General features: G+C 27.8%; 1 protein-coding gene across 3 annotated transcripts in view; it reads left to right on the forward strand.

Moving 5' to 3' along the window:
- LOC123295208 (caskin-2) overlaps positions 1–14342 on the forward strand; it is a 482587-nt gene that overhangs the window by 271890 nt on the left and 196355 nt on the right. Inside the window, exon 1 of one of the 3 annotated variants that reach the window (XM_044876458.1) lies at positions 12067–12200. The exons of the other annotated variants lie outside the window; for them this stretch is intronic. The gene's annotated coding sequence lies outside the window, so the exon portion shown is untranslated. Of the gene's footprint in view, positions 1–12066; positions 12201–14342 lie in introns of those variants that run through there. 3 annotated transcript variants of the gene reach the window in all.

Genomic DNA, 14342 nt, shown 5'->3' on the forward strand with positions numbered 1-14342 from the left:
TAATAGATCTTATTCTATTGGCGTATTTGTAAAAAAAATGATTAGTTTAACGATTTTCGAGTCGAATATAAAAACTTCTCTATCAGAAAAGTAATAATTTAATAAATGATTTGATATCTAAACTAAAATAATATACCGTTAAAAATATTAGTGATGTTTTAATAATATTATTTTATTATTACATCTTATCACGATTTACATTTAATTACACTATCAATAATTACAATTAACAGTTTGTTGCTTGCAATGCTAGCTAGTTGATGTTGTTGTTGTTGTTTGTTTGGTTGTAAACAATATTCTTTGCTTACTCTTTTTATTTGCTAGATTTGATATAATTACAACGTTTTACTTTACAATATTTTAAAAGTGCAATTATAGAGTTTTATTATAAAATACATTGATTTTTAAAACTGTATGTAACAATTTTAATTTTTATGTATTTGCAGTTTGTTAAATTGTATTGATATAGTTATGTAACGAGGATACTGTCGTTATTAGTTAAAAACAAATTTTCTTAAACTTATAATTGAGTCTTTTTGAAGAAAAAATTGTTTTATATTCATCCAAGATATTTTATAGTATCACAAAAAGAGTAATTTGAGCCCAAAAATACAAAAATTGGATACATTTGGCGACTACTCTAGTGTTATATATGGTATCGCAAGAGATTCCATATAAAATCCAACCATTTGGAAAAATATTTGACGGTATCTCGAATTTGAGGATCATAGATTTTTTTATATTCTTTAACCCGCCTGCACTCGGGCTTTAAGAATTTTGTTCACGCGCGATTTAAAAAATAAATAACTTTTATTTCTTTTTATTTTCGAGCTTTTTCAATCTGTCTACAATGTTGTTGTTCGTGTACTTTCATTAATTTAATGTAAGTCGTACTCAGTAAATTAAAAAAACTTGATAGAAATATTTTGAAATTAGTTAAAAGGAATTTAATTGCTTAGATTATGCCCCTTGCTCTAATATTTTCACTCTCAAACATTATTCAATAATCACGTAGTCAAACTATTTTTAATAAGGTAGTGAATTAAAAATAAATTTAGTATAAATATTTATACTGATATACTATACTAATATTTAGAAATATGGTGGGAGCGCAAGTAAATGCATATATTTTCTGATACGGAAATCGTCAATCCTGCAAATCCTAACCAGGATAATCAAATAAATTTATTAAATTATTGTATTGTCATCCATCGTTGATAAGTATACCAAATTTTGAGTTAATCCGTTTTGAAGGGGGTAAAAATCATGTTCAAAGTTTCCGTTAAACACTAACATACTTATGATGCTTATAAAAGCGTGTTAAAAAATAAAATATTTACACAATATATAATGGCAAGTTGAGACACCAAATATGGTAGTAAGAAAAAGTATAAAAAAAAGCATGAGGTAAATCTACCCTGGTTACTATGTATGTACTTTCATGTGTATTTGTTACATCACTAATAAAATAAATACGTGTAGTTATCTTGTAATGAACATGTTCTGGATATTTTTACAGTGAACATATCATACTTTTTTAATATCCAATATAGTGCTTTCTTATATTCGTATATGTTTATGTACAGTAAATGTGATGTAGATTAGAATCAAATAACCTATCATTTTAAAGTTAAGTTCTAATAAAATACATAAAGTAGTTATTTAAGTATTATCAAAATAATTAATAAGTAGTTATACTTCAATTACTTTTGAACGTACTATTTATCTTATTAAATTGTATAATTTATTGTAATTAATTATGATATACGTCACATTAATTGATAAGATTATTATTATTTTAACTTGCAATATTAGAAACAAGTCTAATTAAATTAAAACAGTATTTAATAATGAAAGGTTTAAAAGTTGTTTTGGTTTATGCAAAATAGTTATTTTTTAGTTCATGGTTGAGCAAAACTTTAGCCAAATGTATGGACAATTAAGATAAAAAGCAGATAAGCGTTCAGTGATAGATGTGGCTTTTGGTTGCGTTATTGGCTTGTTAACATTACCGTCAAATTAAAAAATCCCGAAGTAAAAAATCCAATCAAATATATCTCATTAGTTTATAGATCTTATAGTCTAATTTCCGTGAATTTTAAAAATTTATTTCTTTGCACTAAATTATGTTAAACTTGCACAAACAAACAAAGTACTCCACACATTTCTATTTTCGTTGCAATTATGGGTTACTTCATTGGAAAGGTTTTATTATTGATTAATTTTGTGCCATTAATGTTTCAATATGATTTCGATCATGTGATCGAACAGAACCATTATTTTGATAAAAAAAATTTCAACATTTTACAAGTATTACTCTGGCGTGAATCTATTTTTATTCAAAATTTTTTAGTCGATTTTTTTTGTTAAAAGTTTTTTCTTTTGTGATTTTAGTGAATTTGAAGTACACTAACTAATTTGTCACTACAAAAAGAATCATTGAAATCATTTGGCGTGGTATTGAGTTATTCGTCCTCTTGTCTTGCATACTTAATCGCAAATTTAAGACTTTTATGTTTTTCTCATGGATGCCGTTGTCAGAACTGAAATGGAAATGGAACAACATGGGAAAGACCAGCTTTCAAATATATAAAGAATCATCAAAATCGGTTCACCCAATCGAAAGTTCTGAGGTAACACACATAAAAAAAATACAGTCGAATTGATAACCTCCTCCTTTTTTGGTTAAAAGATTTTTTAGTTCATGGTTAGGCAAAACTTAGGCCAAATGAATACAAATTTGATTATAAATTAAATAATTTAGAAAATTTGGCGATCAGGTATTTTTCGTTTTTCGTACAGGATTATAAGCGATATCTCAACAATCCGATTTTTCTATTTTTTGGGTTAAAATTAATTTGTTGTCACCAGATTTTTTATCAGAAAATGAAAAAATCGAATCCATTCAACGATTGGACGTGTAATTTCTGAGATTCACCCAAAACCATGCATACAAGTATAAAATTATTAAAATCTCAAAAAATTTGTAAACCTAATAGCGAAACCGATATTTCAAAGTTTTTTTGATGTAGTGTTATACTTCTTTCTTATCGTGATGCACGACCTTGTTAAAATATTCCCGCCAAATTGAATAGAAACTTCACAATTCCCAAACGTATTAATGATTTACCAAAATTCACCTGTTTGTGAAAAAAACCCATTTTTTAAATGCCAAAAATGTTTGATAAATTATTGATAATCCAAAACACTTTTTCAAAAAGAAATCTCTCATACGTGAATTTATGTGACTATTGAAATTTGTCATAAAAAATTATAACCTTTAAAGATTAAGAAGGGATGGCCAGTTACATGAACACACAACACTTACAAAATACCATATAAATCTTTTTTTTTTGTATCCAAAACCAATAACGTTTTTGAAAAAAAAAAAAAAATTGACAAGCGTGAATAGATACTTTCACAAGTGTTCCATCTTTTTAAGGGGGTGTAATCCAAACAATCTTCAGTGTATATTAAATTTTTTCATATTATTTTAGGAACCGAATCTTAAATTTATGGGATTTTTTTAGAAATAACAATACATCTTGATAAATTTGAATAAGCGTAGCTTGAACACAAAAAATATTATTATTAAACTATCTACATTCTTTTGATCTAGGATCAGGGTAACAAATTCATTAGATTTGCAGCGATTATAGGGCTAATTTTCTTAGGGCAAACTATTTTATTGTTCACTCGTATATATATTTTTTACGGGCCCTGACTTTTTTCGAGTTATTTTTGATTTTTAGAAATCAACAATCACTAAGATTCTTGTTAGTTTTAAATTCGTTATGAGTGTTTTGGAATAATTCACATCTTTAACGCTTTCCTGGGCTTAGACATTTTTATAATCAGGAGTCAAATATACAGGGTGGCTATTTTAATCTATAAGGGTTAATAGCTCGTTTTGCAATTAACCAATAAAAAAATAACTTAAACAAACATTATAGGGTGTGATGGGAAAACATCATTTTCTGACATCAGATTGGACCGAGTTCTTTGGGGTGCCTTAATAGCCAATTTAGATTCTAAACCGTAAGATATAGAACAACACTTTAAATTAGAAGGTTGATAACCATCAACTTAAGTTGACTTTTTAGTTGATAATCAAAAAACTTAAAAGTTTTTAAAGAACATTTTGCCGAAAACTTTAGCTTTCGAAGGATATGCAACTTAAATATATGCCATTATTGCATTTAATCGAACGAAAATACACTAAAAGTTTATCGATAATTGTAAGTCAAAGTCAAGGACACAGGTAATTGTCCTCCATTGCCCTTGACAACTTTTGACTAAAGCATTTTTCCGTAGTTAGCGTGTTTCACACTATATGTCAATTTCAACCTTGAAAACTACCCTACTTTGGACAAATTTGCAGGCAGCATGAATGAATAAATATTTTTTCTAGCATTCCCGAACCACAAAAGAAATTGTCTTGGAATGTTACTGGGTGGTATCGAACAAAATATTGTTCACTCAATTTTAAGGGCAAATTGTCATTTAATTCTTTCAAAAGTTAAAAACTGAACACGTCGAAGTCGATAATTTACTCAATGCTTGATAGTTCTGCGCCCATACCAAAACAAAAATAAAATACTACTTTTTTAATAAGAAAAGAATTTCATTTACCACAAGAGATATTGAAGGTATTTTTATCCAAAACAAAAGAAAACTTATTTACAATCGGATAAAGGTTTAAAAGATTTACACCCTTTTAATAAAAAAAGTTCAATCACCCTTTAAAGTTAGGTAATCTTAAAGACTTTATTTTGTATTTGAGGTATTTTTTTGGTACAGTACACTAAAAAAATTTGATACGAACAGGTAGTTCTTCAGAAGTTTAAATGTATAAAGTGCTCCAGTGAAAAAGAATAATAGAAAAAATATATATATTTATTTTTATATACATTTTAATACACAAAAACTTGTTCTTTTTGGCTTGGTGTAGTGTAACTAGAAAAAAATAATAATTAACTGATTATTGGTAGTCTAAAGTATACTAAAAGAATACTACCTTTTCGTACTTACACTTTGGGTAAAGAGTGTATACATTATTGTACAAAAAGAACAGATTTATACACTTACAATACATATTATTACTTTTTCTGCATTTTATTATAGTTCTGGATAATATAACATTTGAAATTAAATGAAACCACAAAGTCTGGTCGAATGTTTCTTTTTAATGGATATAATATGTACGCAAGAATTACTATGGAGAGTGTATGTAATATTCGAAATTTAACTCTATTACTACGGTACGGTTAAAAGTTGAAAAAAGTTTCAAATCCAAATCAATTAAACTTTTGAATATCAATTTGACAAACGCTGTTTGAGCGATATCAATTCTGATTTTCTTTTTGAAAACTGTTTATTAGCCAAGTTTCATGAAAGTTTACTATTGTTTAACAATACGGTAGTTGCCCATTGTCGAATTTGCCATATTAAACATAAAAATTTAAAACTAGACATGATACCATGACTGAAAGTGAAACTAAAACTGATTAAAAAACGAAGCAGTTATAAGCATTCAAAGATTGTTGCACGTCTCCTTTTAGCGAAACAAAGTTTTATATCTATCTCTATAGTGATATTGGACAATGACGTCTCTAAACTATATCTTCCTCTTTGTTTAATTAGGAATTTTAAACGTTCATATTTTGCGTACTCCTAAACTTCACTTTTCTGCTCGTGCAGTGATAATTCTCTTGAATTTAGTAAACATGCCTATTCTTTTTTTTTGGTGGAAGCGCATGTCAGGACACTAAACATATCTTAATGTAATGAAATTAACTGTTCCATGCGTTTCCACCAAAAATGGTATTAAATCAAGAATAAAATTTAAAAGTAAAAATATAGTGAGTAGCGATTGAAATGTCGCTTAAAATCCTGTATGAATCGAATTTTTTCAGAGTAATTGTCGAGATATCTCGAAAAACTAGTGATGAGCGAGACCAAGGTCAAGACCATAGTTATCTTGGTGTTGGTCTTAATCTTTGCGATTGAATCTTGGTATTAGGTCTTGCATTATTAGTTTGAGTCTTGGTCTTACATATATAATCTTAGTCTTGAGTTAATCAAATTTTGTTTTTGATTCTGCTTCAACCATGTTATGAACTTTTAAGTTTCGATTGAGTCTTATTGTTATATTTCTGAATTTTTGGAGTATTACTTTTAATTTACTCAGGTATAATGAAAAAGCACATTCTCTAGGGAGCCAATTTTCTAGGAGGTTCATTAATTATTTTCAACAATAAGTTTGACAAAAGTCTTGTTATGAGTCTTGGTTTTGCAGAGTTAGATCTTGGTCTTGCATAGTTGGTTGTTGGTCTTGATTTCAATTCATATAGATAGGATCTTGGTATTGGTCTTGCTTGTCGAAGTGGTACTATATTTGTCTCGGTCTTGATCTTGAAAAATTTCGCAAGACTAACTGCAAGACCGAGCCTTATTTTTATCATCACTATTTTATTTGAATATTTTGTGGCCTGGAATAATAATTTTTCTGGAGTCTCGATTGAAGAAAATCAAGATATAAGTATTGATAGAGGCGATCGAAAAATGGAGGTGTTGTGTACTATAAACTCGACCAAATAATTTTTACAATTCATTCTTATTTCCTTTTTCAAAGTTTTTAAGGTCATTGGGTACCAAATTTATATTTGGCAATAACAAAAACAAATTTGTATTATATTGAAAATATTACTTTTCTGTAAAAGATATTGTGAACTTATAGAATAGGTACAATTTTTATATATTGAACCGAATAAGAATATAATAAAAAAAAAGAAGTTAACTGAACTTAATACTACCTAGAATGTGTTTTTAAAATGTACATATCTATTGTAAAACAGGTAAAAGAAATTTCCTATATATCTAAAAAAAAAAAACTTAACAAAGATGGAATACCATATTGGTATGCATTTTAAAAAACCACAAACTACATCCATCTTTGTTTGTCATATTTTATTTCTGTTATTTGTTCTCATAGAACACAACATACATACATAAAATCTATCCCGATACCTTGTACCATAGATATATACGTTATATATAGATTTAACATTATCTAGATTTTGCGGACAAAAATAAAAATTTATTGCAAAAATTACATGTGCAGTTGTCTTAAATATACGCTGTCTAATATCAAACAATCTTTCAAAAACTATAAGGACTACGAAACTAAAATTTGAGCTCTATTACTCATTAATATTTCAGAGTATTCTCGCTAATGCTAGGAGATCCGTTTCTGTTAGCTGCTGAAATATAGCGTTAAATTTAGCAACTATACAAGATGGTCCAACTGTTAATGCCAGAACTTCATTAAATAACAAATAACGTTAAAATAATTTTAGTTTCTCAATACAATTATAGCCGGTTAACCGTTCTTTTCAGGGTGTTTGAGTGTTGAAATTTTGGAAGAAAAAGAACATTTTTGTAAGTATTGCCGCCGTCTGTTTAGAAAAAATTGGAAATTTGACTATATGAATTAAAGATTCTTCGTAATTTAGGACCTATGGTGACAAATTACGAAAACCAGCAATAGACATAAAGGTGTGCAATGACCCGGTTCGAGAAAAAATTTCTAGCGCCTCTAACTTTATTGCAGATAAAATCCGTCATACGATGTCCCATGTTTGAGATCTTTAAGGTAAAAGTTTCAATTTTGCGAGGCATAAAATCAATTTTTACTTAAATTTCTATACTCCTCATCTTGAAAAAAAACGCTTTCCCAGCTCTCGATTTATTAAGAAGTTGTCATTATTTGCCATTTATTGAATAGTATATTACTATGTCCTACTATAATAACTTGGACCATCCTGTATAGAATTATATAGAAATATTATCTACCTTCTCAAGGCATTTTTTCGCTGCTTTATAACACCACCGCTCTCCTAGGATACTAAAAGTTTCAAAGTTTTCGCTAAAATGTTTTGTAAAATAACCGCCTATCCTTTCTCAATGGAATGGATCCAAAACAAACTGCCCAGTTTTAATGAGGATTCAGGCCTGGTTAATGAGGCCTTTTTTAATTGGTGAAAGTTGTGTTTTTATTTATAGAATATGTCGAAAGTTATAAAATACCTCAACAATGTGTGCTGTTCTTTTTTCAACGTGTTTTCTGCCTTGTTTAAACAATTAGATATTCATCAATTTTGCACAGACCAATGCTTCTAGGTATGGCTGATGTAAGAATCAATTTAGAACAATAATGATTGATCAATTGTTATTTTTATCTTGATTACACTACTTTGTAGGTGACATATTCAATTATGACAAATCTTCAAGCAGTAATCAATCATTATTTTTCTGCTCTTAATTCTAAAACATACTTCAAATATAAAATATGACCTCATATTTTGAAACCATTTTTTTCATAATTATTAATCTTATTTGAAAATCGGAAGTTTACAGGAAGGGAAATATGACTTTATTTGGGCGACTAAACAGAATGAGGTTTTCCCTTTGATAAATTTTGGGAAATAATAGTTCATAGCAATGTCATAAGAACGTAAGTTGGATACTGATAAAATATTAACTAGTAAATTTGTTGGAGGCTCTGTGAAACAAAGAAAATGTTCATTTTTAAACATTTAATTTTTTTAGCTCGAATGTTATTTTTCTTCACAAAAATTAATGATTTTGTATATAAATTTGTATGATGAATCAATTGCTAGCATCTGCCTCTCATAGTGAAACAAAACATCCCACATAGCCACTGTAAAATTGATAATAATTGAAAATTATTTGAATACGATTCACAAAAATTTTATCAAACATAAATGACTTTCATTAAATTTCAAATTGATAAGACTGCTATCAACAGCAGATATGATATTTTTGATGATTTATTGTAATACGTGTATTTTAACGCATAAGTTTCATAAAAATCTACGCAAGCATTTTGAGAATAAAATATTTTAAAATTGTATACTTTTTAAAGTATCTAAAATATTCATCAAGAGCAAGAGTGTATAGTTCTAAAACTAGGGTCCATTTTATAGAATTATTTGCATAATAAAATTGAATGGACTTTTCAAAGCATTGATATTGCCAAATTAGATAAATTTTGATGAATAGCTGTGACCTGAGTACTACTTTATGCGCGGAAAAAAATATTTCATTTTTTGTAACTTTGAAGAAAAAGTATATGTTTTAGGAGAAATCAAAAAGAAATATTATCTTATCGTTGCAAATACGCTTCTTATAAACAAAATTCAAAGAATATTAGAGTTGAAAGGTTGGCAAAACAAAATTTTTGTTATCATTACTTTCAAATGTTAATTAAAACACTTGTGTTGTTTTCAATATAATTATTTACTATATGATGCAATTTACAATTATACGCCGATTTCAATTATTCCTGTTTTAATATCCAGCGATTCCTAAATAATTGAAGATTCGTACTATTGTTGGAAAATATACAAGTTGTAGCTGCCTTAAATATAAAATATAGCCTCATATTTTGAAACATTTTTTTTTTTTTTTTTTGCGCAATTGTTATTAATCTTATTTCATAGTGCGATTAACTAACAGAATGAGAAATATGACTTTAGTTTTTTACGTGATTCTCCTTTTGGTAAATTTTATCCAGTAATAATTGATCCCAATGTCATAAGAACATTGCCTGGATACTGATAAAATAAATTTGGTGGAGGCTCTATGAAGCAAAGAAAATAACTTTAAAATTAAAACTAGTTTTGAAAAACATTAATTTGTTCTAATAAAATTCATTTAATTTGCACGATTTCACAACTTTCAGGTAATATGATATTAATACATTCTGAATTATAAATGAGGCATAACAATTTTAACAACTATGTGCTAATTTAAAAATTGATTCGAAGGCTAACCTACCTGTTTGAATATTAAATATCAAATAAAAATTCCATTTTCCAGGAGTGAAGGTCAAAATTGGTATAAATTCATTTATTAAACAATTTAAAACCTATTTGAATGATTCGTTTGAGGCATTTTTTTTTATTTATAGCTAGTATAAAATAAATACCGACTAATAGAAGGCTGCTATCGGGAGCAATTTTTGTCTCCAAAAACTAGGAATATTGGTGTATTGGTTGATACACTAGGCGGATAGATTGGTTGATACACTAGGCGGATGATAAAAGCAAGACTGATTTTAGAAATTCGGGTATGATTCCTTTGAGAAAAAATGCTTTTTTCGACATTTCTAAGATAAAGACCGTCACTCAGTCTCTCCAAATTAAGCTTAAGGGTTGACAATTGGTATGCAGTTTTGGTTAATGTCTAAGATGTACCTATTGGAGGGGTTTTGAATACCTGTGAAGCCTCTCTCAAATAAAGTATAAGATTGGCTATCAGTATGTAGGTTGGGTTAATGTAGAGGATATGCCTTTTGGGGGTGTCAATTTTCCATCTTCGTTCTCCCATTTTCTATGTCAAAATATTATATTTTTTTTGCGGTTTTATATCTATTCTCTTCAAATTGGTCTGGATTGAAATTCGGACCTTTGATTCAGATATTTCAAAATAAAAGAATTGTTTAATCGTTTAAAAAGAAATATATAATGAGGAGAAATTATAACTTTGACGACGAATTAATTTTTATACCATGTACATTCTGAAATTTATCGAGGTATACTAAGTTTAGACCCAAGTTTGTAACGCTTAAAAATATTGGTATTACGAACAAAATTTTGGTAAAGGTGTTCATAAAATCACCTAATTAAACCTTTTTCGGTTGTCCGCCTGTCAACACGATAACTCATAAACGAAAAGATATTTCAAGCTGAAAATTTTATAACGTGTTTAGGACGTAAAAAATGAGGTCAAGTTCGTAAACGAGCATCAAATGTCAATTGGGTCTTGAGTTCGTAGGACCCATCTTGTAAACCGTTGGAGATAGAACAAAAAGGTAAGTGTAGAAAATGTTTCTTATATAAAAGTAAACAACTTTTACTTGAAACATTTTTTCGTTTAACTTCACTATTTACCCGTGAGAGTGCAAATTAGGTTAGAAGCTAGCATATACAATATCCACTGCGGAAGTGAGAAGAAAAATACTCTTATTACTTTGTGGTGTAAGAGTGGCTATCTTTCCTTATTTATATGATGTTAAAAAAAAAACGATTAAGTAATCAACACAACGTCTTTACATGGTATTTCAACAATTAACTCTGTCAATTATTTGTCTTCACTTATTTATTTCGAATTTTAAATAAATTCTCCAAAATTGTTATAAGCCAACAAACTCTACATACTCAAACAATAGCTCTAACATCCATCCACTAAAGTTATAAAGTATACACACAACACATAAAACTTCTAAACCCAATACATTTTAGTATTGTATATTGTATGAACGATGTGGTCAGTTAGTGTATATATGTTTTAGCTTGGTATTAGTTCGTATACGTATAACAACACAAGTTTGACTTTAAAAGGTTTAAAACTTTTTTTTCCATATACATACATAGATACATACATCGATAGATAGATACACAACACATATACATAACTTGTTTCACTGTATGCAGTGTATATGATGTGATTGTCGAGGTCGTTTCTCGTTCAAACATCATATCATCATCAAACCTATACCAGTGTAGTTCTACACAGTGTATCATAGTTAGGTAGTGTTGTATATGACTGACTGAGAGAGTAGTGCTTGTTGTGTTTGGGTAGTGTTGTACAATGGATCACTAATACAGATACAACGATACGTACGTAATAACTGGCGTATGATCTAATGAACATCATCTTTATTAAAAACTTTTGGTTGTTTTTATTTTAAAGAAATGTTGTATGTGTAGTGTGGTGTATTTCTGTTTATTATTTTTATTATTTCATCACAAATCATTCACTTCAATTGTGTTTTAAAACATCTTCAGTGTGTACAATTTATTTCATTCTTTTTCTTCTGTGATACATTTTTTTTTGATTAATTGTGGAAAAACTTGTGTGTGAATTTTATATTTTTCTTCCTGAAAATACACGTTTTTTTGGATTAATATATTGTGGAAAACTTGTTGTGAAGTTATAATATGTGAAATATTTTTGGATATATAAATTTGTGAGAATAATGAGTTATAAAATACATTTTTGTGACGTATAATAAAGGATATAATTTTTGTGGTTAGGTTATACTGTTTTTTGTGTGTATGTTAGTGGAGTTTTTTTGTTAAGTGAATTTTTTCGTTGATTAAATCACTCTTTACGTACGTATAATTTTTTGTTGCCATTTTTTTGCCTAATTTTTTACCATCGACAAAACAACAAGTTGTAGGTATCTGTCTAAATGGACATATGTGCCATATTTGGTGCAAATCTGTTCAATGTATAAATTTGGGCGGGAGCGCGGATAAATATAAATTGGAAAAAAATTTAGTTAAATCCTGTGCTCTAGAATCTTAGAACTGTACTAAAACGTTTATTAAGTCAGATTAATTGTTATTTCGTTAAGTTTGGCGATAATATTTTTGTTGCAACTCTGTTCATCCTTCGAATTTGGATGGGATCCCACATAAATGCAAAAATATTTAATTCGTTACAAAATTGAGTAACCAACGCCTTTTATGCAAAGGTTTTCTTTTCTCATAAAAATACAGACTTCGTAGTATTTGATGGAACTACAGCCAGAAACAAAGATTAATTTTGTCGTGTTATTTTTAAGTAAATAAGTAACTTTTTTTGTTCGAAATGATTGTTTTAATGGATAAAAAAAAATACAAAAGAAGGCAGGAAACTGAGCTTTATTTTACTGATAATCTTAATTGAAAATATTGTTTTTGTTTTGAAGAACGTTTAAGAGGATATTGAATAATTTTGTATTATATAATAGTTTACGCGCCTAATTTTTGTGATTATTTAAGAATGAAATCAGCTCTTTTGTTATAGATTTGATATTTAAGGGATAAAGAAATCTATTGTAAAAATGTTTAACAGACTCTGGGTATATTTTGTTAGGGTGTTAGACGCGCCTATTTTTGTTAATATTGTCAATATTTACTGTTAAATTTAAGCAAAAACTAATCGATAAACAGGGAAAAATTGTCCATAAATTTCAGGTTTGTTTTAAGGAAATTTATATGTAAAGTTTTGTGAGATTTAATGTAAAACAGTTTATTTATCGGTGTCAAAGGAAGTAGGAGAAAAATTTACCAGAAATATTTGAAATTTGTGATTTTGAAAATAAGTGTATCAAAAAATGGTGGGAGCGTCGATAAATCGTTATATAACGAGTACTTTAGAAGTGAATGTGATTTGAGAAAATCTACCAAAATATGTTGTTAATCAATGTGAATAAAATGACAATAGTAAAAAATTTTATTATTCTGAATAATTCAGTTTAGGCACTTTTTATGATATTTTGACCGTAATATTTTAGTTCTTGGGAACAGATTGCTGATACAAACATTCTAATCAATAACCGCTCGAACGATTTTTACGCTATCTTATTTCAAAATAGTTATTGCAAAAGAAAAACATTGTTTCGAGCAAGGACGTACGTTTTCATATATTAAATATTTTTGCACTATTGTAAAATATATTAACGTAATTATTAAGAAATAAAAGTTTCTAATAATTTCATTCCACATAATTTAAATAAATAAATATTGAATTAAAATTAGTTATTATTTTTAAAAATAAAATATTTTTCTTAAAAATTGATAATATTTTAAATACTGAATACAGTTGGTAATGTGTTTAAATATTTTTAAAATGGCGCTAAAATATAAATGTCATTTTAAATATATTAAATATTTATTGTAAAATTGCTTTAGGCTATTATTCATTCCTATTTAACATATTTAATAATAAATGAAACAAAATTTTAAATACATAAATATTAATAATATTTTAGGTCTGGGGGCCGATTTAATATTTTACCTTCTATTCGGAACGGCTTACTAGCCGGCATAGCCGAATTTCTCTTTCAGGGAAATCAAATTTTTAGTCTTCTTCACAATTTAAAATTTTCCAGTATTCCCAACAGCTTTTCAAAACTATAAAGCTATATTAGAATTACTATCAAATACTCCAGCCTGGCCCTAGACTTTGTCGCATTCATTTTGATTTTATAATGAATATTTTCTGAAACTAATAATGGTTTTTCATTTTAATAGTAAATATATTAATCAGAATAGATTAAGCGTATAAAAATGTCATTGGAATTTTATTTTTGTTTGGAATCAATAATCGATTATGTTATCGTTAGAATGTCATCGACTTTTATCAACAATTTAATTTTTATATTTTGATTAATTTTATTAAATAAAAGGACAGGAAGTACTACTCGTTTAGCGTTTAAAATTTGCATATGACAAAGAATTTTGAATGTGTGTTTTATTGTGACTCTT

The sequence above is a fragment of the Chrysoperla carnea genome, chromosome 3 (assembly GCF_905475395.1).
Source record: "Chrysoperla carnea chromosome 3, inChrCarn1.1, whole genome shotgun sequence".
Classification (NCBI taxonomy): Eukaryota; Metazoa; Arthropoda; class Insecta; order Neuroptera; family Chrysopidae; genus Chrysoperla; species Chrysoperla carnea.